Consider the following 25,848-nt stretch of genomic DNA (forward strand, 5'->3'; position numbering starts at 1 on the left):
TGCTGTATTGCTCTTTATTTTATTGTATGTACTTCTGCCTTGATGTCTGCCCATCTCCTCATGGATTCATTCTTGGTCTCATCAGCGCTCTCTGGTCCAGATGGGAGTTCCGCGCCAGATGGGAGCTGGGGGCTGGTCTCTGAGTCTCAGGAAGTGGTGGGGGTCTCAGGCAGATGGGTGTGGGGGCAGGGCGTGGAGATTGCAGGGTCTGCCAGGAGTCTTGGAGAAGGGGAACCTTCCTGCAGGGGCCCCGCTCGGTGGCCAGAAACTCCTAGTTTCTAAGGATTTTAGTGATCATGACGAGAAGGCATGGAGGAGCACCCCAGTTCATGGCAGTGGGAATTCCAGGTAGAGAAAGCACATTATGATGGACCAGAAAGTAGAAACAGTGCAGCCAGAACCAGGGATCTGGGACGACCATGAAAGCCTACCTTCAGTAATTTCCTTTCTCTGACCAGCTCCCACCCTTCAAAGTTTCCACAGCCTACCAAAGTAGTGCTACCATCATGGGAACAAGCATTCAAAACATGATCCCATAAGGAGCATTTCAGGTTTGAACCATGTATGTGTGTGTGTGTATGTGTGCAGGCGCACACGCATTTACATATCCCTGTTTAAAACACACACACACACACACACACACACACACACACACACACACACACACACACCACACACACACATATATATATATATATACATACACACACACACACACACACACACACACACACATATATATATATATATATATATATATATATATATAATTGTTGTTTATTTGGTCTGTGCAATTATGTAATCTTACCCCTTTCACCTAACCACATTTACTTCCCTGTGCTACAGAGAATTCAGCACATGTGGCCTTGGTTGTATAGGCCCCTTTACATTCTGAGATGTTAGGAAAAAAGAAATGGTTCAAATACCTTTTCTCCTTCTCCTTTTCCTCCCCCCTTTCTTCCTCTTTCTGGAAGAGCTGTAGCCCTGGCTATTCTGGAATCTGCTTTATAGACCAGGCTGACCTTGAACTCAGAGATCTTCCTGCCTTTGCCTCTTGAGTCCTGGGATGAAAGGCATGTGTCACCATGCCTGGCTAGTATGCCATTCTTATTAGGATGTTTGGCCATGGTTTTCTAATTAGAAAGGGGACTAGGATGGCTGAATGTACACTTCTCTAAAAATGAGCTCATGTGGGAGGTTTGTATTGATAAGCAATAATACCATCCTGATCAATTTACAGGTATACAACATAGGAGCTGTTTGCTTGCCTCATGAATTAATTAATGGTCCCTTAAGAAGGTGTGTAGCAGGAATCTTAAATGGTCTTATTAATAAAAACAAATCTGGGCCGGGTATTGGGGTGACTGCTGAAAGATCAGAGAGACAGAACAAGCCACAGCTTCATCACCTTGCCAGTTCCTCAGTTGGTCTTTTTCCTCAGACTGCAAGCTTCTGTGTCCTCATCCCAATGGATCTCAGCTGAACTGTTGTTCAAAGGCTAAAAGCTCAACCAGCCAAATGCTGCTAGTTTCTGATCTTCATGCCTTATATATCTTTTCTTTTTCTGCTGTCACTCCCTGGGATTAAAGGTGTGAGTCACCATGCCTGGCTATTTCCTATGTGGCCTTGAACTCACAGAGATCCGCCTGGCTCTGCCTCCCAAGTGCTGGGATTAAAGGTGTGCACCACCACCACCCAGCTTCTGCTATGGCTTGCTCTGACCCATTTTCTAGCCACCATTTTTGGCTCTGTATCTAGTGGCTGTCTGTTCTCTGACCCCAGATAAATTTATTAGGGTGCACAATATTTTGGGGAACACAATACCACCACAAAGGTGTTTTCTCCTGCAGCAGGAAAGATGGCTCAGCAGCCAAGAGCACTTGAAAGGAATCATAATTTGCTTGTCAGCACCCACACAGCTACCTAGAGCTCCATGTCCAGAGGGTCTGACAACTTCCTCTGGCTTCCAAAGGTACCACATGCATGTGTGCACATGCGTGCGCACGCACGCGCGCGTGTGCGCACACACACACACACACACACACACACACACACACACACACACATATAAATAAAAAATTTCAAGGGGCTGGAGAGATGGCTCTGCAGTTAAGAGCATTGCTGCTTTTCCAGGGGACATATGTTTGATTCCCAGCACCCACATGTGGCTCACAACTGTCCACAATTCCAGTCTCTGGGAATCCGAAGCCTTCTGGCCTCCACAGGTACCATATGCAGGTGGTACATGGACATACTTGCAGGCAAAACACCCATACACATAAAAATAATTTATTTTTGAAAATTAAAAAAGATGTAAGATCACTTCCTTTGTCCTGTGCTAGGCTTTATCTGCTCCTCATTCTGTAGCAGAGACTGCTTCTCATGACTGGAATTGAGAATCACTTTGTGGCATGGTAGGAAAGGGTATGTGACATCAGGGCTCTCACGGGAAATGGAGAGCATCTGACGATGGTTTCATGGTTACAGAATACAGGAGACATGCTCAACCTTAGTTTTGTTGCATTTGTGAATCTTACCTAGGTTCCCCAAACAACACACACATATCAGATCTCTCTGATGCAAAGGCTGTGTCTAGAAACTATTTTACAGAGACGGATTTGGCCAGGGAAGGCTGGAGAATGGTGGAGCATTTTGCTGTATTTCTAACTGGTTTTGCACCATTTTTTTTCCGACCTTTGAGAGGAGTGGAGACATTGCTTCCCTTCCATTTAATGTTTCCTGGTTACACAAGACAGAGTCTGCAGAACAGCATTTTAGAAAAGGAACTTCTTGGTACCAAAGGCAATAACCCTGGGTGCCCATAATTAAAATCCAGTATGAGCCGACCAAGGAACAGTGTGCTTGTGTAGGTAACTCTAACTCTCAACATTGCTTCAGGTCACGTACAGTTTACTCTGTGTATACTGACGAAAGCTTATAACCTGAGAGGGGAGGAAAAAGGCAATATCTAGCTACCCTCAATGCTTCTCCACCCTGCACGAACAAACAGCCCCCTCCCATTTCAACAAACATGTACCAATCAATAAAGGCAAGGCTGACTCAGGCAATGGCTTTTGAGGATGAATTCTAACTGATGCCTGAACTCTTAAGACCATGAGTTAAACAAAGAATATTCTTTGCTCTTCCAGGAATCCCTGCATACTCATAAAATACCTCACTGTATTTTGCATAAATAAGAGTTCTAGGTCAAAGTCAGATTAATTGGCAGCCCTGACAGTTTCCTTAAGACAGAAAGGTGAATGGTCTTCCCTGAAGAGGCCCAGGAAGGAGGTGGCCTGGCCTACCCAGCTGCTTCCTGAGACTGAGATCCATTTGTTTACTAGACCAGCTGGACTTGCAAGAAATGCACAGTGAAAATCAATGCCAAGTTTTGGTAAATTGGTCCTAAAAAGTAGGGAATCAACTAGATTCATGAAGCATCTGAACGTTCTGTCATTTCAAGCTGGATTAAAAAAAAAAGAACAGAGAGTCTTTAGGTGCTAGTGTCTAAAAACAAACCCATCTAAGTTGTTCACCTCTCTCTCTCCTTCTCCTCTTACTCTCCTTGTTTTTCTTTTTCTTTTTTGAGATGGGATCTCACTGTGTAGCCCAGGTTAGCTCAGACTCAAAATCCTCTTGCCTCAGCCATACCTAGAGTCTTGGCTTTTCTTAATGAGACTATCCTATAAGCTTCCATTCCCATGGTGTGCCAGGCACTTTTTCCTTCATTATGCTGTGGCTTTAACTGTCTAGGGCAATGCTGAAGTTCTCTCTCTCTCTCTCTCTCTCTCTCTCTCTCTCTCTCTCTCTCTCTGTGTGTGTGTGTGTGTGTGTGTGTGTGTGTGTGTGTGTGTGTGTGTGACAGAAGGAGGCTATCACTTGATTCAGAAGAGGCTCACTGGGGCCCAATAGATGGGTCAATAGGATGTTTCAGCTGGTAAAGGAGTCTGTTGCCGAGACTGATAACCTGAGTTCAGTAACAAAGACCCACATGGTAGAAGAACTAAAACCCAATGTCTACACACACACACACACACACACACACACACACACACACGTGCGCACATGCACACACCCTTTAAAAGGAAGAGGCTTAATCAGTGTGTGTCATCTGAATTCCCTTTCAGTATGGTTTTTAAGTTCTGCCTTTCCCTTCTCAGTGTTGTCTCATTCTAGCTCCTTTGTCCTCTGGCCAAAGGCTGCAGTTGACTTTCCATCTGTTTTTTTCTAATCTGCTTTTTATTCACGTAACCCCTAGAGACTCTTTATGCCCCTTCTCTGCTGAATGCCCTATTTCCAGAGAAATGATTGTACTATGTGTAGACCTCTGGTGGCTTTCCTTAGTCACTCTCCTCTAGGGAAAGAAAACACCACATCTTGCTTGAAGCTTGCATGCACACTATTTCTTTTAGAATACTTCTGAAAGTTGTGGTCACCTGCACAAGATTAAGCTGGTCTGCTTTCTAGCAAAGACTGGGGGAGCATGTGAGGCCCTACACCTAACTTGAGGACTTACAGGCAGTTAATGACTGCTGAGTGGTGGGGTGTAACCACTGGTAAGCTGTCATGATCCAGTAAATAATCTCACACCCATGAGCATGTAAGCAACCCTAATTAAACCCTATGGGTTATTACTTTTTTAAATACATGAAAATGGGAGAGGAATATTTGAAAGAAAGATGAGAGAGAGAGAGAGAGAGAGAGAGAGAGAGAGAGAGAGAGAACAAAGAGGCAAGGGATGAATATAGTCAAAATATATCATGTACATTTATAAATTGTCAAAGAATAAATTTTAAAAAATTCAATAATGGGAAAATATAAAGAGTAGTGCTGTCAACTATAAAGTTGAATGTCATGCTGATAACCCACATTTCTGGCTAACATAAGCATGGAAAGAAGATAATTGAAGAGATATAGTGTGGTACAGACAGTAATGACCCTTCAAAGACATCGACATTTGAATCCCTGAAACTTGCTGTCTTGGGTCATTTTCTGTTTCTATAACTAAATACCCAAGAGCAGGTAATTTATAGAGTAGAGTTCATTGGCTTGTGTTTGGCATTTGGGAAGTCCAAGAACAAGCATGGTTCCTACCACATGCTCAGACCTAGTGAGGGCCTTTGGGACAGACAAGCATGCTGGTTTCTTGTTCTTGCAATGCTGTAAGAACCCTAATAGCATCTCAGCTGGAGGTAGGGGCTCACTGATGCCCTCATCTTTGCTGGGATGTCGACTGGCTTCATCTTATGCAGGTGACCACAGCTTTCAGAAGCATTCCAAATGGAACAGTGAGCATGCAAGGCTGCAAGCAAGACGTGGTGTTTTCTTCCTCTAGTGGGAAACGACTAAGGAATCCACAGGCATTTTACCAGTCTAACCTTAGTTATTTCCCTAAAACTGTCCCACTCCAAATCCATTAACATATGTATTGGAGTGTTAAGTGTCCATCATATGGACTGTTGGGGACATGCTGAAATCATAGGATTGGGCCTTTGTTACTCTACATGGCAAAAGGGATGTTTCAGCTGGGATGAGGCTATGGAATGCAGGAGTGTGTCTGACATATGTAGAGCTGCTGAAGTTCTCACAAGGGCCCATGTATGGGAGGGGGTAAGCAAGGGATGTGTTGAAGAAGGAGCTGCAGTTGGCAGAGATTTGAGCATGAGGCTGGCTTTGAAGATATTACAGGAAGAAACCACAGCCGAAGAATGCCAGTAGTTCTAGAGATGGAAAAAGCAAGGAATGGGTGCCTTTCCTAAGGCCCAGGAAATAACACATCACTGCCAATCTTTGCTTCCAGGAACTCTGAGAGAGAGAGAGAGAGAGAGAGAGAGAGAGAGAGAGAGAGAGAGAGAGAGAGAGAAAGAAAGAGAGAGTGTGTGTGTGTGTGTGTGTGGTGTGTGGTGTGTGGTGTGTGTGGTGTGTGTGTGTGGTGTGTGTGCGTGCTTCAGTGGAGGTGAGATGCACAAAACAAAATTACCCACTTAAAGCCACAGTTCAGTGGCATTTAACATCAGGTTGTGCAATCATCACTCGAGCTGGTTCAAGACATGTTCATTCTTCAGAAAGAAACTCTATGGTTTGTGAGTAGCTTCCTGCTTTCCAAGGTAATCACCTATCAGTGTTCTGTCTCCATGGGCTTACATATTTGGACTCTCAGTATAAGTGGATTCATGTCCTTTTGTGCCTGGCATGGTGTCTAAATATTAATTCATATTTTAGCATATGAATTATATATGAATTCTAGCATTCTTTTTACAGCTGAAAAATTCCATTGTATGAAGCATAACTTATTCATCTGTTGATATACATTTTTGTTATTTCTATGTTTGTTATTATATATGGAACTGCCATAAATATATAGGTACTAGTTTGAGTACCTGTTTCTGATTATTTGAGTTATGAACTTGGGTGTAGAATTGCTGGATTATATGATGTCCTTTTGAGAAAACCTCAAACTGCTTTCCACAATAGCCAGTCTACTTTATGTTCTCACTGGAAATATATAAGGAGCCAATTTCTCTACACAAATGTTTGGCTTTCTGTGTTTTTGTCGTTCATTTTTCCACAGAAAGATTTATTTCATGCTTCAAGGGACAGCAGACTGGACAGGAACAAGAATGCTGCTGGCCATCGATTTTCTAGCTCTCCTAGTAGTGGTGAAATGGTACCTCCCGGTTTCTATTTGCATTTCTTTAATGATTTAGGTTGAACACTTTTTGGCCATTTATATATCTTCTTTGAAGAAATGTCTCAGATGATTTTTCATGTATGTGTGTGTTGTCCTTCTGTTGTTGAATTAGTAAGTTCTTTATATATTTCCAATGCAATGCCTTTGGTTTGTGTTGTTTCCAGCCACCGAGTTTGTGGTAACTTAAGTTGCACTTGAAAACGAATCCTGGAGGCTTATGAAATTTACTGAAATCTGAAGATGCTCTGGGATGCTGGAGAGCAGACTTAATTCACTGTGTGGCTCCTTCAGTTGTATTTGACTCCTGTGCCTATGGTTTGAGGGTGGAAGAGTGGCTGGTATTCCATGTATCATGCCTAATTACTGGGTCTAAGGAAGGGCAGTTATTTTGAACAGTAGTATCACCAAGACTGAATGCAAAAGACACAGAGATGCCCCTAGAACAAGAAGATGCTTTATGGCGAGTGAACAATGGGGTTGTGCTGCAGGCACACCAAGAGGGTAATGCATAAATCTAACTGTCATGTCCAGAAATCTTCATTCCAAGAGACAAGTCTGGAGTTGTGACAAAACAGAGGACAATTACCAATAAAAAGACACATGGGTTTAATGGACAGACACAAGTCAATGGCTGACTACCCTATTCTGTTCTGCACTGATCACACCACGTGTTAGACAAGCAATTCTATTTTCTACTCTCTATCTTGAGAGAGGTAGACCGGGTCCAGAGGTGAGAGATCAGGAGACTGGAGTCCTGTTAGGAGTAAATGACAATTGTCAGGTAGTCAGGAGGGGACTTCAAGGTCAAGGTATGGGGAAATCATGGCCAGCAAGGGAAATTAATCACACAGCTTTCAGTCAGCACTTTCTCAGAGTTCTGGTTTATATCCAAATCCAAATATGTCATTCAGAGGTTCATGGTTAAGGGCATGCTTGCCAGCTGATGTTAATTTTTCATTTCTATTTATTTATTTATGTGTCTGTGTGTGCACATGACATGGTACAGTTGTGCAGTCAGGACAGTTTACGGGAGTCATCCTCTCCTTCTACAATATGGGTCCTGGGGATCAAACTTGGGATATCAGACAGGATGACAAGACTGTCTATGCATTGATTCATCTCTCTGCCCCCAGCTGGTGGATTTTGGAGAGGTGTTGGGATCATGAGGACCCTGACTTCATCAATGCATCAATCCATTAAGGAAATCCTAGGAGCTGAGGCCTGGCAGAAGGATGTGGGTCACTGTCTTTGAAGAGTGCATCCTGTCCTTAGACCCTTCCTCTCTCTCCTCGCTGGCATGGTGAGCAACTGTGCTCCACGGCCCCCTCTGATATTCCTGGGTATCCTATCCCAAAGAAAGGGAGCCAGCTGAGCCTAAACTGAAACCAAATGGAAAACAAACTCTCATCCTTCAGGTTGATCTGTGTAGCTGTTTAGTCACAGTGACCAGCATCTGACATGGTGAGTGATCCTTGTGTTCCTGGTGTAGAGCTAGAGACTCTATGACCAGCAGATTTCCTCCACGAGAAGATGGGGAAGTTCTGCTTTGTTTTCAGAACTTCTGTGGTCACAGTTCCTCAAAACAATCAGTTTCAAATAACCACTATGCAAAAGAGATGTATGTGGGCATACCACATTCTGGCCACATGCAGCCACAACTTGGGCTCTTATGTTTTGGTGCCTCTGAGTCTCTCTAAGATGTTAGGAGTCCTCCCTGGCCCTCACAGACATTTGCATTTTGGGTTGCTGGTGCTTCTACTATCACGTTAGCTACAACATGGCATGAATGAAGGAGAAAGGGGGCCAACAGGAGTGGAGAAGGGTGGCTTGTGGGAGATTGATCAAAGTTTTCCAGAATGTTCTCTAGTGCAAGTGGAGCCCCACTAGTAGGACAAAGCAATTGTCCCTGAACTTTATGTTCCCCCCAAAGTAGGAATTAATTCTCTAAAGATGTGTATGCTGTGGTTTTCAGGTAAAATAGACTATTAAAGTCAAATTTCCAACATTATAATTTGGGGTTTGTAGACCAAATTTGGCTGGCAGATATAAGTGCGTTTTTTTGTTGTTGTCATTTTGTTTTGTTTTTAGATTTATTTTTATGTGCATGAATGTTTTGCCTGCATGTATGTATGTGTACCATGTGCATGCCTGGTGCGGGGATTGGATTTTCTGGGACTGGAATAACAGATAATTGTGAGCTACCCTGTGGGTACTGGAAACAGAACCCAAGTTCTCTGAAGAACAAGTATTTTTAACCTCTGAACCACCTCTTCGGTCTCCAGATGCTGTCTTTTTTTAGGTTTAGTTGTTGTTATTATTATCGTTGATGCTATTTTGTGTGTAGGTACCCATGGAGGCCAAAAGAGGATGTAAGATCCCCTGCAGCTGAAGTTCCAGGTGTTTCTTCCTCACTGTGGACTTGTACTGTCAGACTGTTAGCTAAAATAAAGCCTTCTTTCTTAAGTAGCTTTGGTCAGGGATTTCCTACAGTAATAGGAAAAGTAACTGATGCAGGTCCATTGTGTGAGGGTTAGGTTAGAAATTGGATAATGCACTCCATAAATCCTGCAACATCAGCATCCCAGCATGCTGTAGTAGCTAAATGAAAACAAATGGTCTGCTCTTCTGAGTTGCAAAACTTTATTTCCCAAATTCCTTAGGATCAAATTCACATGAGCTGAAAGGAGGTAATCTGACAGATGGATCAGGTGTGGTATCTGTGTTTCTCATTTCACATTCTTACAGGACACTGACATAAGTAGAATGTAATACTTCCTTCTAAAGGCTCAATGGGACACTACTTTGTCCCTGGGTGACACATAGCTATCCTATGGTTCTAAAATGCCCCCAAAGCCATGTGCTTCCAGCCTGACACTATTGAGAGGTAGTGGAGCCCAATGGGAGGTTTTAGTGGGAGGAGCTTATTTTGCACGTGTCCTCAGAGATTTGGGGGAAGGGTCTCTTCTGAACCCCCACCCAACCCCAGCTGCCTTGTGAGTGGTTTGCTACCTGCTTCTTCCATGCTGTATTTTCTGCTAGCACATTCCCAAGACAGCAAGGCTTATTCTTATGGATGGAGACAGTTGTAAGCAAAATAAACCCTTCCTGGTTTTATGTTAGCTATCTCAGTGTTTATTAGAAGAACATAAACATGGCCACTGGTGGAGAGGCAGAACTTTGACATGCAAGTTTAGGCCCAGCCCAGCAGCAACACCTTGGACCTGGTGGGCGATGCGGACCTACTGAGTCAGAGCCTGCATTTTAGCAGGAGCCTCTGGTGACCGGAAGATGCATTGACTTTTCAGAACCACTAAGAATTTTGGAGAGGAGGTAATAAGGGTCTCTGGCGAACCCCATGGACACTAGCCAGAGTGATTAGGATGTCCATAGCCCCCCTCACACAGGCCACTGCAGTCACTCAAAATGCCTTTTCTTTAAGTCTCCATCCTTTCCACTAACAATATAAATTAAAAATGATGAAAATCTCAAATGGAAGTTTACAGGAATTTTATGAACTTAGAGTCACTTATTTTGGCATCTGGATGAGAAGAGTCTAGAGTTCCTGAACTAGGGGATCGTGTTGCCTATTGGCCTTGGCAGTAACCTGAGCTTCTGTTCCTTCCTTGACTGCCTCCTTTCTGTCCTAACTAACCTAGTTGGTAAGGCTTTGCCTGTATTTTCTGAGCAAAGTCACAAAACAAAGGTGGTTCTATCTCTTCATGTGTTTGGGGAATTAAGCCAATTAGAAATGGGGTGGGGCTCTTGAGCATTTCTCAGATTCTTGAGGGCTGCCTGGCAATCTCTGAGCATCCATTCATGTGTAATTTGAGGAAACAACTTTCAGGTGCTAGTATTGGAAAAAAACCCATGAGTACTCTAATTCGACATGGTTGACAGGGGTGTGAAAACCCAGGCCTGGCAGTTAGTGGAATTTCCATTAACACAGCAAATAGCTTTTTGATATAATTAGCTAATTAATTTTTATATGTATGAGTGCTTGCTTGTATGTATGTATGTACATCACATGTTTGCCTGGCACCCAAAGAAGTCAGAAGAGAGTGTTGGATCCCTGGAGCTGGAGTTACACACAGTTGTGAACTACCATGTAGATGCTGCGAGACAAACCCAGGTCATCTGCGAGAGCAGCAAACACTCTTAATCACGGAGCCATCCTTTCCAGTTCCACGCCAATGGCTTTTGGGTACATCCTGGAAATTGCTCAGAACCTGAGAATGCAAAGATGAGCAAGGCAAGGCCCCTGATTTGACGTGGCTCGGTGCCTTGTGATAGCTCCAGAGACTCAGAGATGTTAGGCAATCTGGAGACACTGTAGAAGTCCACGGGAGTTATCAAGAGACAAAAGGGGAATCATTGACCCAAAGCTTGTGGCAACTGGGACAAAGAAATAAAGAACTGTGATGGAGAAGTTCCATGTCTGGTGTGCCAGAGAGAAGCAAAAGAAATCCAGATAAATCCCCTATAAAACATGGATGAGTAAACCGTCATTAGATGATGGCAAACTTCAAGTTCAAGGTGATGGGCAAGCTCTCCAGAGATTCAGATGGACAGTAGTCCCAGATTAGATTTTATTCTGGTGGGTTGGGTGGGACTATCATACCTGTGAAAGGAACTAATTGAAGAGAGAGAAAGATTATAAAATGGTTGAGGGTGATGATGAAGATCGGAGGCAAGTAGACTTGAAACAGAAGCTGGTGTTGCAACTGCTGCAATTCTACACTGTAGCTGAGTAGTGGAACCTATCAAACACGTTCTGTGGCTGTTTGCGGGCTTATTTCGTGCCAAGTAGGCTCAGTCCTGGATTGGAAGCTTTGGGTGCCATCAGCAAACACTAGGAAGGGGAAGTATGGTGGTTCGAATGAGGTGTTTCCCTTTAAGACTCAGGCATTTGAAAACTTGGTCCCAAGTTTGTGGTTGTTAAGGAAGGATTAGGATCATGGCCTATGTCATTGGGTTGGGCTTATGGTTTCAAAAGCCTTATGCCATTCCCAGGGCTCCCTCTTTGCCTCCTGTTTGTGGATTGGGATATGAGCTCTCTACTGCTGCCCAGTGCTATACCTGCCTTCCGCCAAGCTCCTTGCTGAGATGGTGATGGATTCCTATCCCTTTTGAACTATAAGCCCCAAATAAACTCTTCTTCTATAAGTTTTATCACAGCAACATGAAAGTGCTAGCATTCCCCCTAAGGATCATTAGCTCCCCCTGCATATTTCACAGATCCTGTAGGGTTGTGTGAGGGAACGCTTACAGGAAGGAAAGGACCATCATTTCCAGGGTATTCATGAAACCCTTGTCACAAGTTCATCTGTGACAGCCTGCAGGAGGAAACCATAATACAGAAAGAAGGGTTGCTGAGAGGATGTTAAAAATGAAAGGACACATGATCCAGAAAGTATGCCAGAAGGAAATATTGTGTTGATGAACAATGGGGGCTTTGAGAAACTCAAGGTATTTATGAATGCCTGGAAGTCAAGTTGAGCTGAAGTTATGGCCAGAGAGTAGATTGTTACAGAACATGATTTCAGAAGTGGAAGTTTCCAGTGTCCGCATCTCTTATGTACATCTTTGTGAATCAACTCAGCCTTTGTATTTATTAAATATGGAGTAGAAAAGCTACCATCAGTTGAAGTTGACTGATTGGCTTAAGACAAGCATTCACAGGGATGGGGGCCATGAGGCCATTTCTTTGGGTGTTCAGGGAGTCTGGACCCTAAGGATTGTGCCACTGGCTCAAATCATGAGACCTGAGCCAGTCATTTGAGATTCAACTTCAGTAACCTGCTTTGTTTATTAATTCTTTAGAGACAGGCTCTGGCTAGATAACTTTTGCCAACCCCAGAACCAAAGATTTTCACCTCATATTTCCCTTGAAAGTGGTCCTTCCCTTAGTCTAGCACATATGTAGCTGTCTGGTAACAGGATTTGAATCCAATTGTTTTTAGTGGAAAATACCTCGTAACTTTTTGAATGTGCCAGGCAGGGACTCATGTTGTACTGTCCAGATCCTCATGGAGTAGGTACTGTTATTATATCTACTGTTCATATGGGGAAAGTAAAGCACACAATGGCTAACTAACTTGTCTGTGTGTACATAGTCAAGAGAGCAATGTAGAGAAGTCTGGCTATTCACCCGGGCCCTTCACCCATTTCTTAAGTTGTTCCTGAAAGGAGCAGTTCTTGAAAGGACACAGCAAGCTTTATGGTTTCCTCCTGCAGGCTGTCACAGTTGAACTTGTGACAAGGGTTTCATGTATACCGTGGAAATGATGGTCCTTTCCTTCCTGTAAGCATTCCCTCACACAACCCCACAGGATCTGTGAAATAAGCCAGGGGAACTAATGATCCTCAGGGGGAACACTAGCACTCTAGGGGTGGGCACTGTTAACAGCTACACCAGCACCACAGGCATAAACTAGGAGTGTCACAGCAAACCAGGACAAAGGGGCATGTGAGCTACAAGGTCACTTTATATAAGAGAAAAATAAAGGAAGCAAGAAGTCAAGTCATAATATTTCTAACTCACCTAATAATATTGCCAAATGAAGGCAAATTTCTCCTAAGGCCTGCTTCATTAAATACATGCTTAATCAATTTTGAATGCATGAGTAACTGGATTAAAGTATGCCACAACAGTATACGGAATCACCTTGCAAAAAGGAACAGCATCCAGAAATGGCAAAGCCGGACAGGGCAAACAGGCCATGTCACAATGGAATCAGCATGCCCAGCTTGTTTTGGTGTGACAGACTGTTACTGAAATGCTTTCAACTGGGAGAAACTGGGGTCTATTCACAAGCCATGGGAAGCAACCCTAAAGGGCAAAGCAATCAGCCTTTGAGAGCCCCAGGAGCAGAGGGCTCGTAGGCATCGGGGTTTCCTTTTCTGTTTGCAAAGCTGACATCCCTGTATGAAAGTGGAGAAGATGATTTTGAGAAGTTGAAAGAATGTGCCCCTTGAGGTCACTGAGCAGCCAAGTACCAGCTTGGACAAGCCATTGCTGTTTGTTTTCACATCTTTCTTGTGGAAAAGAGGCAAGATTTGAGGTGCTCCTCCTCCATTTCCAGAGCTTCTAGACCCAGGAGTGCATGCTCTGGGAGAGTAAGTGAGGTGCATGGCAGTGTGTGAGTTGTTAGTATTAGCTAAAGTATTTTTGGCTCAGAGTTATAGTCATCTCCTTGCTCTGTGCTTGTTCCAGCCATACCCAGCCTTAGAGTGAAGACTCCTGTTCAGTAGTCTATCCAAACGTCAGCCCTTAAGTGCCATTGTCTGGCACCCAAACTTTAAAGGAGTGGTGTGGGGGTGATGCTGAAAGGCTGCTCTCTCTGAGATCCTGAGTAGAGAATTCTTTCCTCCATTTTCATGGACCTCAGTACCAACTTCCTGGGACTAAATGGCACAGAGGATGGAGCAAGAGATTTGTGACAGCCAGTGTCACAGTGTAGAATGAAATAAGGGCCACAGCATTCTTTAGACCCACAAGTCCATTTGGGGTGCTATTCTGTTTCAAAGGATTTATCAGCAATGAAGACTATGGAGGTCAAGTTTCACTGGGGTCTTTCAGGTGGACATAGAGTATCCATTTCTCACCCAGATGGCCCACTCTGTCCCAGTATGGTGGTTAGTTCTTGTCAGCTTGAACTACAGTTCTCTGGAAAGAGGGTCAGGCCAACCTGTGGGACATTTTCTTGATTAATGATTGACGTGGAGAGCCCAGTCCACTGTGTATGGTACTACACTGGGCACGTGCTCCCAGGTTGTATAAGAAAGCAGGCTGAGTGAGCCATGAGAAGCAATCTAATAAGCAGCATTACTCCATAGCCTCTGCTTCAGTTCCTGCCTCCAGGTTCCTGCCTTGAGCTCCTTGGCTAACTTCTCTTGGTGATAGATTGTGACCTGGGTCATGTAAGCCAAATAAATCCCTTCTTCCTTAAGTTACTTTTGGTCATGGTACCAACTAGGACACCTGGCAATGCATCCTTTTTGCATTTTCAGCCATTCTTTCATAAGGATGAAATTTGTGCAGATGAAAGTGTTTGACTAGGCAGTGAGGTCCTCACCCCTTGCCTGAACATGAGCTGAATAAGGACTTCAACAACAGACATGCAAAAGTGGATGGGGGAAAGATGGTGAGACCTCCGTGCTACGCAAAGAACTGTGGGCAACTAAGGAATGCTGCGAGTGGGAGAGAGAGTCTTTCCCAAAGAAGAGCACACCAATTGCTTATTCAATACCAAATGAATGTCAACCCAACAAACATACATACAAATAACATTATACAGACTGAGCGGGTTACTTTTAGGAATATATATATATATATAATTAATGAAAAAAGAGGGCCTGAGGTCAAAAGAGGGCAAGGAGTGGTATATGAGAAGGTCTGGAGGGAGGAAGGGAACTGAGGAGATGATTTTACTATATTAGAATCTCAAGAACAAAAGAGGTATTTGGGTTTTACCACTAAGCTACACAACTGGGAGCTTTAGATGGAGACAAGGCTGACTTAGGAGTTGTTAGGACCGTAGTCACTGTTTAAACTGAGGACCTGGGTAGAGCGGCACAGAAATGTTTTCTTTCCTTTTACTCAGGGTTTCAAAACGTTATACATTTTAAGGCAGCTGTGCCAAGCTGCATCTTCAGATTTTGGCACGGTGACTACACGTTGTTTTCAACACTCAGATTGATTTTGTTTACCAATGTGTCTGTTCCAACAGTTGAGTTGCCCTGGAAGTACCATGTAGATGTAGCTCAAGATCTAAACAAGTTTTCCCAGCAGCATCTTTCATTGGCCCTAGATCCGTAGTTCTCAACCAGAGGGTCTCAACTCCCTTGGGGGTCAAATGTTGCTTTCACAGGAGTCACTTAAGACCATTGGAAAACACAGATATTTACATTATGATTCATAGCAGTAGCAAAAGTACCATTATGAAGCAGCAACAAAAATAGTTTTATGGATGGGGGTCACCACAACGTGAGCATTAGGAAGTTTGAGAACCACTGCCCTAGACAAAGCATAGGTTTCTAGATAAAACAGGAGCCATGAAGCAAAGCAGGCCCAGTGGGCCTCAGATAAAAGTGGGGAAGTCTCAGTCTGATGGCCATGACCGTGCCTTGTTCTTCCATCACCCCTTGCCTATTGTTTGTGGCTTCTGAACAAACTCACACTACAGTATATACACTCAGTGGTGAGGAAGGAGCACTTCATGATTTCTTTTTAATATATATCTTTATTAATTCCTTGAGAATTTAATACAATGTGTTTGATCATATTTATTCCTGCTCCTTTCCCTAACTCCTTCCAGATCCACACCTCCCTCCCATCTCTTTCCCAACTCTATATCCTCTTTTTTTTAAATAACTCATTGAGTCCAGTTGGTGCTGGCCATATATTCTCTTGGGTGTTGAGCTATACACATGATTGGCCTAGCAGGGGTCACACCCTTAAGGAAAACTGATTCTGCCTCTTCAGCCACGAGTGGGCACGAGGCTAACTGCCTTGATTTGGGGCAGGCAATCAAGCTATTGTGATTTTGAGTGCCGTGGTATTGTCTTGTTTAAAAGACACTGTTTTACCTCAGTCTTCCCTAACGTCTGGCTCTTAAAATCTTCTCCCTTTTCCCCAGTTGTCCCTGAACCTTGGGTGTGGTGTGTGTGTGTGTGTGTGTGTGTGTGTGTGTGTGTGTGTGTGTGTGTGTGTGATATGGATGTGTGACTGAGCACACTGAAGTCTATGCTTTCTGTGTTGACTTCCATTCAAAAACAAAACAGCTTTTTGAAGGGTGTCCACATTGAGATCATGTAACAGGAAAAACAAGTTAAGGCAGGATTATGTTGTATTTCAGACAAACATTTGGTGTGCTGGGGTCTACCACAGCCTGAGCATCAAGACAGCACTGATCCTAGGTCTACAGAAGGAGGAGCAATTCCAGAGTAGCCCTCTAGATTTTATAGACTATGCTCTGAACATGAATAATAAGTAGGAAGGTCCTGGGGTGTCCGTCTGTACACAGAGAATATCAGAAATTTAAGGAATCTGTGATAAAAAGATTATAATTGGGTTGGTGGTAAACTGCTCCATTGGCATTTTTGGGATAAGCTTGGTCTGCTGATGACAGTTCTAGGGGAAAGGTGGCCAATACTTTTGAGAGGATGGCCAGATTGGGGTGTTTTTTTTTTTGGAATACCTTGACTTGAATCCACTAAAAGGCTTGAGTCCGTGAGACTCTCATTCACTGCCAGGAAATGCCCCTGTTTCTTTATACTAATCAAAGTAAAAACTCTTCCAGTAGGGGTAAAAGTGATTTATCAAAATTCTTTCTCTGAATGAGTGTTAAAGAAAATTTGGAGCAGATGCTTATTCCCCTTTCCCCCAAATCAGCCAATTCAGTTGTCCAAACTCAAATAGCTGGGTTTGTAATTGTATGTGTTCTTGAGTAATCTCAGTGTAACATGACTGTACCCCCCCCCCACACACACACACCTTAGCTCTTTGGGCAGTCTATGACTGTGCATATCCATAGTGCCTTGGTGTCTACTCTAAAGCACTGTTCTCCCCTCCACCACTGGAGCTTGAGTTTAGGGCCTCACCTGTACATGGAAGGCCTGCGTTCTGCAGTGAGTTGGGTATCACCAGTCCTAGTATGAAGTCCTTACTTTATAATTGCTTGCCAAGGATCAGGATCCCAACTGCCAATGTTGTGCTGTTCCCATGGGATTTGTTAGCTTTCTGTGCATGGGCACAGTGTTGCCCCATCAGATGTGCTGGAACTAAACAAGGAAGAAACTTGTTTCTGAGGAGTTTGCTGCTAAGGTGGGGTTCGGATGTTTGATGTTTTCAGGTTGGCAGACTGAGCTCATATTTTCATCAGAGCGTTTACACTGGCAAACATTTACTTTGTTTCTGAGAACAGCCACAAATCGAGGAAGGGTTATAGCATTCAATCCAACTGTTGTTACAAAGCTGTTGCTGGTTGTATGTCCATAAAGAGTATAGGTTTCAGATTCAGAAGAAAATAAATTACTGACTGTACAGTGACTGCCTTGGTCGTGACAATGCTTTAGGGAGCTGAAAAGGATCGCTACCCGAGTTAAAATGCTACATTAACCTATGTTTTCAGAAAAGGTAGACAGACTCATCAAACTGAGATTCTCACGGAGACTCCATTAGTAGCATAAGATGAAGAAGATGTTACTCTGTGGATCTCAGTGTTACTCTGACTGTCTCAATGCCACTTCTACCTTAGCAAAAATATGGAATAATAAGAAAGAACACTTTATTATGCCATGTGACAGAGACCTCAGAGCTCATCCTGGGCAATGGCTTTTGTTAACTACAAAGAGACTCTCACAGACTGGGAGAATTATTTTATTCCCACTCATTTTAAAGTGAGAGAAGAAAATAAGCCCATGTTAACTTGGAGGAAGCAAGAGTATTGTGGGCTTGGTGGTAGTGGTGCACACCTTTAATCCCAGCACTTGGGAGGCAGAGCCAGGCAGATCTCTGTGAGTTCAAGGCCAGCCTGGACTACCAAGTAAGTTCCAGGAAAGGCGCAAAGCTACACAGAGAAACCCTGTCTCAAACAAACAGACAAACAAAAAACACATACACGTGTATGTATATAAATTCCAACCTGTAGAAATGTTTTCACTTCTAATAATTATTAATAGATCCAAAGGAACCAGAAAAAAAAAAAAAACTTCACTTGAAAATACCATAATGATCTCTTTAAATGGGACATGGCCTTTCTATCCCTGCCTTAAATACCCTTCAGGTGAAGCTGGATGGCTGTGCTGAGCCCAGGCTGGCTTACAGACTCACCTGTTTGCCTTCTGTGTCGGCCACTGTGATTTCTACAGTTCCCTATTGGGCTAAGCTCCTTGCATGCTCTTTTATCTAGGATGGAGTTAGCTGTGTGCTAACCCCAAAGTTTTGCCCAACTTTGGTTTGGTAACTACAGTGAAGTAGACAGAGCTTTTAAAAGCCCAAGTGCAGTGTGATATAAGTCAGTGTTTCGGTTGCTGATGGCTCTTAGTGTGATGTCTGCTACCCTAGTTCCTGCTTAGAGGTCTGCACACAAGCTGGTCCTCGTATTGTTCATTCCTTGTTTTCCATCTTGCCTTTCTCACTCCATCATGGTGCTCCAGAAGTCCTACTACCCTGTTTATATTCAATTCCTTAAACACAGATTATGTTCCAGGGGAAGCTGAAGCCTCGAACTTTGTCCCCAGTGCTCTTCTTTCCTTCAATCCCACCAACTTTATACAGAAGAACCAACTTAGCTGATTTGCTAAAAGTATCAACAGGTTGATCAAGATATTAATGATCTTCTCCACCTTTCCTCCCCTATCCCCAGTTTCATGTAGCCCAGGATGGCCCTGAAAATCTATAGCTGAGGATGTCCTTGAATTTCTGACTTTCACCTATGATCTAATAGTAGCTGATGTGATTTGATGATTTGATATTATTGTTGGGTAGCAACAGGGACTTGGTTTATCATTTCTGGTTTCTTCCTGTAGTTCTGAAAGATCTGGTTTTACAGAGAATGCTTGGCTACCTGTAGCCTTATCTCCATGTAGTCTCAGTGGACTATTTAGAAAATTACTGCTAGAGCAATTATGACCCCAAAATGCTCACATTGTAGTTGGATCTGGCCTGACCTTATTTTAAAATATGCAGAGTCCCCCAAGTAACAGACAGCATTTTTTCGCAAATTTTTAAGGCATGAAATGCCCTTTAGGTTAATTATTAAGTTTTCAAAATATGTATTTTTTGATAGACTCAATTACCTTCTGAAAAATCTTGATGTACATATTTTACTTCTTGAATGAGTGGAGGCAAGAGAAACTGATCAGGAAAGGAAAAGATTTAGGCTTGGGCTGGGAGATTCTCCAGGAATTACTTCTCAGCCTGTTCTTTGGTTAGTGGATTATTATGACTCTTCCCTGCAGGCTCAGTACCTTGTTTCTGTCCCTTAACCTTTTATTTTCTGAGAACATGCATGTTGTCATTCTGCCCTTCATCAATTACTTATAACTTGCTAGCCAGGAATTTCCCTCATTGCTTATGAAGACCAACCTGGAGTTGAAACAATACCTCCATCAGACTGCCTGTAGGCAAGTCTGTGAGGCATTTTCTTGATTAGTGATTGATGTGGGAGGGTCCAGCCTACTGTGGGCAGTCTTAACCCTGGCCATGTGGTCCTGATTGTATTTAAAAAGAAAAAAGGCAGCTAAGAAAGCCCTGAGAAGGAAAAAGCCAGTAAACGTTTCCCCAGGGTTCCTGCTTCAGTTCCTACCTCTGAGCTCCTGTGTTGAGTTCCTGCCCAGCCTGGTGGACTTTAACCTGTAAGCCAAATAAGCCCTTTCCTCCCCCACATTGCTTTTGGCCAGAATGTTTTCTCACAGCAATGGAAGGTAGGCTAGGAGAGTGGCTCACCGTGCCAGCTACACTTCCTTACCCTTAGTTAAAGCTCCCATACACGGTTCCTGAGCTCTCAGCTTCTCAGCTTGCTGCTCTGACAGTTAATTCCTTTTGTTTACGGAAGCTGTGAATCCTTTTTCTTGGTTTTGAGTTGGGCTAATTTGTTTTTATGTTACTACATTTGATCCAGAACTTTGAGGCCTTTGGAAGGTCTTCCTGTGATGTGGGTGGGGGCAAAGGAGGCTGTTCTGTACCAAATAAGCCAAGGGTCTTCCTCTGCTATCTCAGGTGTCTATTGATTAGGTGGTACTAACATGAGCCCAATATATGCCCTTTAGAAGCTTAAGACAGTGGTTCTTAATCTTCCTAATGCTGCAGCCCTTAATACAGATCCTCATGCTGTGGTGACCCCCAACCCTAAAATTATTTCGTTGCTTCTTCATAACTGTAATTTGCTACTGTTCTGATTCGTAATGTAAAAAGATATCTGATATACGGCCTCTGTGTGGGTCTTGACCCCCAGGTTGAGAAGTCCTGCATTAGAGGCTTTTGAGACACAGGCTGTATCTGAATTGTACCCTAGTATCCTTCACTCAGCCAGCTGAGGGATTTTGTAAAGGCTCTGTTCTTTGCAGTCTGTCCCTCAGGTCGGAGTGGGAACAAAACGGGGAGACCCTGGTTACCCCGAGAGACTTTGCCAGACCTTCCTATGCTTTTCAGGAGGCCTTGGTTGGCTAGTGAGGGGGCTCTGCCTTTACACCCATGGGCCTGTCCAGTGCCACACAGGTGTAAGTCTGCATTTCTAGTTCTAAATGAAACTGTTGGTCAGCCTCCAAGGCTTTACTTAAAACCTGGGTAACCACTGTTTTCGCCATCGCATGTTTTTAAAGTATGTTTGTGTCAAGAGCCTTTAGACGCAGCAGGTAAACAAAGATGGCTCTTTCCTTCCAGAGCTTATAGCCTGGCTTGCTGGTCCTTACTCTTCTCTGTTTCTTTTATTATTGTTGTTTTGTTTTTAATTATATTTTAATCATAACATTTCTCCCTTTCCTTTCTTCCCTCTCAACTTCCTCATATACTACTCACTTTCCTTTAAATTCATGGCTTCTTCATTACCAACTGATAGTGTATGCATATATGTATTTGTATAAACCTATATATATTCCAAAATATAATCTGGTGAGTCTGTATAGTGTTACGTGTATTTATGTTTTCAGGGCTGACTGGCACTGGAGAGCCAATGGTGTGCTCTTCCCTGGGCAGGTCTGCTATTCAAATCCCAGCTGTACTCAGTTGTCTGTAGTTCTTTCTAGAGGTAGAGGATTTTCCCCATCCGGTTCCGCACGTGATTGCTGTCCTCCTTACTCAGCTCAAATTTGGGTGGTCATGTTGGTCAGTTTTTATGCATAGAGCTTCTAAAGTCTCAAGGAGATAGTCTCAAGGCAAACTCCCTGATCCTCTGGCCCTTCCAATCCTCCTCTTCTACAGTGTTCCCTGAGCCTTCGATGTGGGAGTGTTTTTGCTGATTAAACACAGAACCGTTAAGACGGGTCCTCTGTCTGTTGTTCCTCCTCCTGCCCCGCTTTGATTATCTAAAAATTCTTAGGCTGAAAATATGAAAGCAGAAACTACGGTTTAGGTCAAGACATGGAGAAGTTATCGCAAACTTGCTAGCCAAATTGGAATACTTTAACTTTGTAAATGGCTTCGCAAAACATGGTAGAGAGGAGCAGGGCAGTATAGTGGTTTCTGTCTGTCTAGCTAATTGTTTGTAATCCTAATATCCATCTTATTTTACATGCTCTAATTCATACTGAGAGGGAACTCAGGATTCAAATATACCCCATTAAGAAAGTTAAAACTGCCGGGCGGTGGTGATGCACGCCTTTAATTCCAGCACTTGGGAGGCAGAGGCAGGTAGACCTCTGAGTTCGAGGCCAGCCTGGGCTACAGAGTGAGATCCAGGACAGGCTTCAAAGCTACACAGAGAAACCCTGTGAGAAAAAAAAAAAGAAAGTTAAAACCTGTTTTTTTATTACAAATTCATAGCAGCAGAAGCTGCTGAGAGTCACAATTTACTTACAGAACTTATGCCTGGAAGGGGTCTTACTTAACATGCCATGCAAGAAGATTCAGAATTCGAACCATGATAGTGAACTTTGAATTATTATAAATATGGGAGTTGAAGCAAAAATAGGTAAATAATCTTGTTTCCTAAAAGGACAAGATAAAATGCAAATATATGGGCATGATGTTGAATTTCATCTAGATTCTACCTCTGGATTTTGCCTGACAGATTTGTATTTGATAAACAGGTATATGCATGTTTATCTTTGGGATAGGGTCTTGCTATGTGGTCTAGCCTGACCTGGAACTGGGGGTTTTGCTGCTTCAGCCTCCCAAGTGCTGCGATTGAGTGTGTACCACCTCTCTACTTGGAGGTTTCTTTGGCAAAACCATCAGGAAGTAACAAAGAGTGTTTGAGAGTGAACACCTGGGCCTGTCACATGGTTAGGACTATCAGTTTCTATACATAAAAGTTATTCTGAAAATAGTGTTTGCTAGCAGCTTCAGGCCCTTTGATGGTAATGGAAACCAAATCTTTTTTTAAAAAAAAAACAAAAAAAACAAAAAAAAACCTTTCAAATCTCAAAAACCCATTTGAGATGATTGAAGAACAGCTCCCAAGATTCATGGTTTGGCCAGGTGTGGAAACAGAGATTTACTAGTGGTTATGGATTAACATTGTTGGGACTCAGGGTGCATTGTGTTCTGGAATCGTAGGCATTTTTTTCTTTTAAGTGTAGAGGGTACTTTAAATTCTAAATATTACTTAGAACTCTAGGATTTTGTGCTGTGTTGGTCCTGCTGGGAGTAGTATGAATGCAGAATGTATATTAGGTGCTATCTGAGACCTCCCAGACTTTTCTAGGTTGAATCGTGTTAGTTAGTTAGTTAGTTAGTTAGTTAGTTAGTTAGTTAGTTAGTTTTTAAAGACAGAGTTTCTCTGTGTAGCCCTAGCTATCCTAGTCTCTGGAGCCCAAGCTGGCCTTGAACTCACAGAGATCCACCTGCCTCTGCCTCCCGAGTGCTGGGATTAAAGGTGCTTTCTTTTTTATTAATTTGAATGTTTTCATGTGCTGCTGATGGGGAGAAGTTCATGTAACTAGTTGTCATATCTATTTTGAAGAGTATTTTAGTATGTGTATGACAGTTTCAAAAGCTCAGATGACCTGTGACTTAGGATCTGCCTTTGGGGAGCATTGCCATGTGAGTTTCTTGCTGAACTGGGTTTTGAACCCTGTGCTGTTGACATGCTGAGCCGGATAATTTGTTGTCCTCAGAGGCTGTCCTGTGGAATGCAGCATCTGGCTACTCTGTGCAGTAAATGAAAAGTAAGTCCCCACCTTAAAGTGCTTCCCCACTTTGTCCTGGAGGCAAATAGCCCCCTCAATGATCACACGATCTAGAATTATGTCTGCCATGGTATTTTTTTGGAATATCAGATGAACTACAGTGGCCATCATTTAGAACAAAACCATTTCACAGAAATATAATCAGAACCCTACAAGAAACCTTATGCTTTGTGATTTTTACAATTCTGGAAGTAAATAGAAACAGGTGAAATTGGCTATTTTTAGTATTGCACTTTATTTGATCCAATTGTCTAACATTATCACATCAGCATATAATCAATAAAAGTTACCAATGAGATATTTTACATCTTTTCCAGAATAAAGTATTTAAAATCTGGAGTGGGGTCTGGGGAGATGGTCTAGTTGGTAAAATGCTTGCTATACAAACACAAGGACCTGAGCTCAATCCTTAGCACCCACGTAAAAATCTGAGCATGGTGACCCATATTTGTAGTCCCAGCACTTGGAGGCAAAGACAAGCAGATCTGTGGGGCTCACAGCAAGCCCTAGGTCCAGTGAGAGACTGTCTCAAAAACAAACAAAACAAAACAAATAAATAAACAAAAAACAAGGTGAATGGCTTCTGTGGAACACCCAAGGCTGACCTTTGGTATCTACATACAAATGCACGTACACACATATGCACACAGACATGTACACCCTCCAACTTAGTACATTTTAAACCTGAATCTGAGTTCTAGTTTGTGACTAAAGTACATTCTATATCAATCCGGGTTAATAGCCACATGTGGCTTTCTGCTACCATAGAGGGCAGCTGAGATTTAGAGGGTGGGATTTAAATACAACTGGGGTAAATTTGTACTCAGTAACAACTGTAAACAAGGCAGGGAAAGACCAAGTGGATATTGTTAAGTGAAAACAGCTAAACTATATGGTGTGTTGAAGATGATTTTGAAAAGTGAAATTGATGTAGGATTTTCATGTTGTGTATACTCACTGATATACTTGTGAGTATATGTATGTATAAATAATTAGAAAGAGTTGTAGAGGACTTTTGGGGGTGGTGGCCAGCAGGGAAGTAAAGGGAAATGTATTGCTGTGTAACTTGTATAATAAAGTCTTTGGATTGTGAGTGCACAGGCCTTATAGCCTCTAGGGATCAGTGGGGCTGTGCACCAGTCATTAGGGGTACATTTTCAAATGTTCTCACTGGGCTCCACACTGACCCATTAAATGGGAATATCTGAGGGTTCAATGCTAAGCTCTTCAGATGATTCTGAACTGTGGCTAGGGTAGAGAGATGGGACTGTGAAGGAAATATAGAGTTAGACTATGTCTCCTTCTCTTACTGATGTCTCTTACAGAGGTAACTGGATAAGAACCTAGTGGGAGGTCCCTGGGACACATGGATGAGGGCCTTTTGTTGTCAAATATGGGCAGACCCATATTTTACAGCGAAGATGGATCATTAGAGCTTTGGGGCTTGAGAACTTTTTGTGAAGGTGTTGACTAATCTAGAGCCATTCAACTTCATGACAAGACTGGTCAAGAGAGACTGTGAAAGTAGTGTTCATCCTTAAAGCATGTCCAGACAAACTCTTGACAGACAGGGTGCAAACATACAGGACCCTGGAGCTGCATTCAGTCAGTGGCTAAAGACAGGGCTATAGGCCTGAAACGTTGTTCACTTAGACTCCTGATTGGAATTTGATTGGAGTGCTGGGGAAATATGAAGAAAAAATTCATATGAAAACCCTACCACTTTCTCCTATTGCTGTGTCCTGCTGGAATGCACAGCAACTACAGTGTTAGAGCCAGTGGACATGAGTCCAACGTCATTTCATCTGACATGACAAGCCCGCCCAGAATCAGGAATTCTTTGTGCTGGATCCAGGGTCAGTGTTGATCAAGATGCAAGGCACTTGCATTTCTGTCATTGGTCTCTTTTCTGTGTAGGAAAAAGTAAAAATTAAAAAAAAAAAAATGAAGCAAATGGTGTTCGTCAGAATTCAGAGCTGACATTGGTCCTGGAAACACCCAGAAAATGCATGACTTAGTGGGTGTTCTCATTTATCCTGGAATAACAGGTACACTTTCTGGTTACCATGGAAACAGACTTACCATCCTAAGGAAATGGATCCAGCATTTCCCTCCTAATGATAGCATATAATATGAGGACAATGGGTTTACACTGGATTCCATTGTGAGCTAATAGTGTTCCCTAGCAAATGGACTCACTTCCATTGCTTTTAGTTCTCGGGTTTACATTTGTGCATGATGGTGTGGTGCCTTTATCCTCTGCCACTAAATCACTTGATTTGTGGGAAGAATCCGAATGTTGGATT

General features: G+C 42.9%; 1 protein-coding gene across 1 annotated transcript in view; it reads left to right on the forward strand.

Moving 5' to 3' along the window:
• Window positions 1–25,848, forward strand: part of Gna14 (G protein subunit alpha 14) — a 161,236-nt gene that overhangs the window by 50,388 nt on the left and 85,000 nt on the right. The gene's annotated exons all lie outside the window — the stretch shown is intronic.

The sequence above is a fragment of the Onychomys torridus genome, chromosome 1 (assembly GCF_903995425.1).
Source record: "Onychomys torridus chromosome 1, mOncTor1.1, whole genome shotgun sequence".
Classification (NCBI taxonomy): domain Eukaryota; kingdom Metazoa; phylum Chordata; class Mammalia; order Rodentia; family Cricetidae; genus Onychomys; species Onychomys torridus.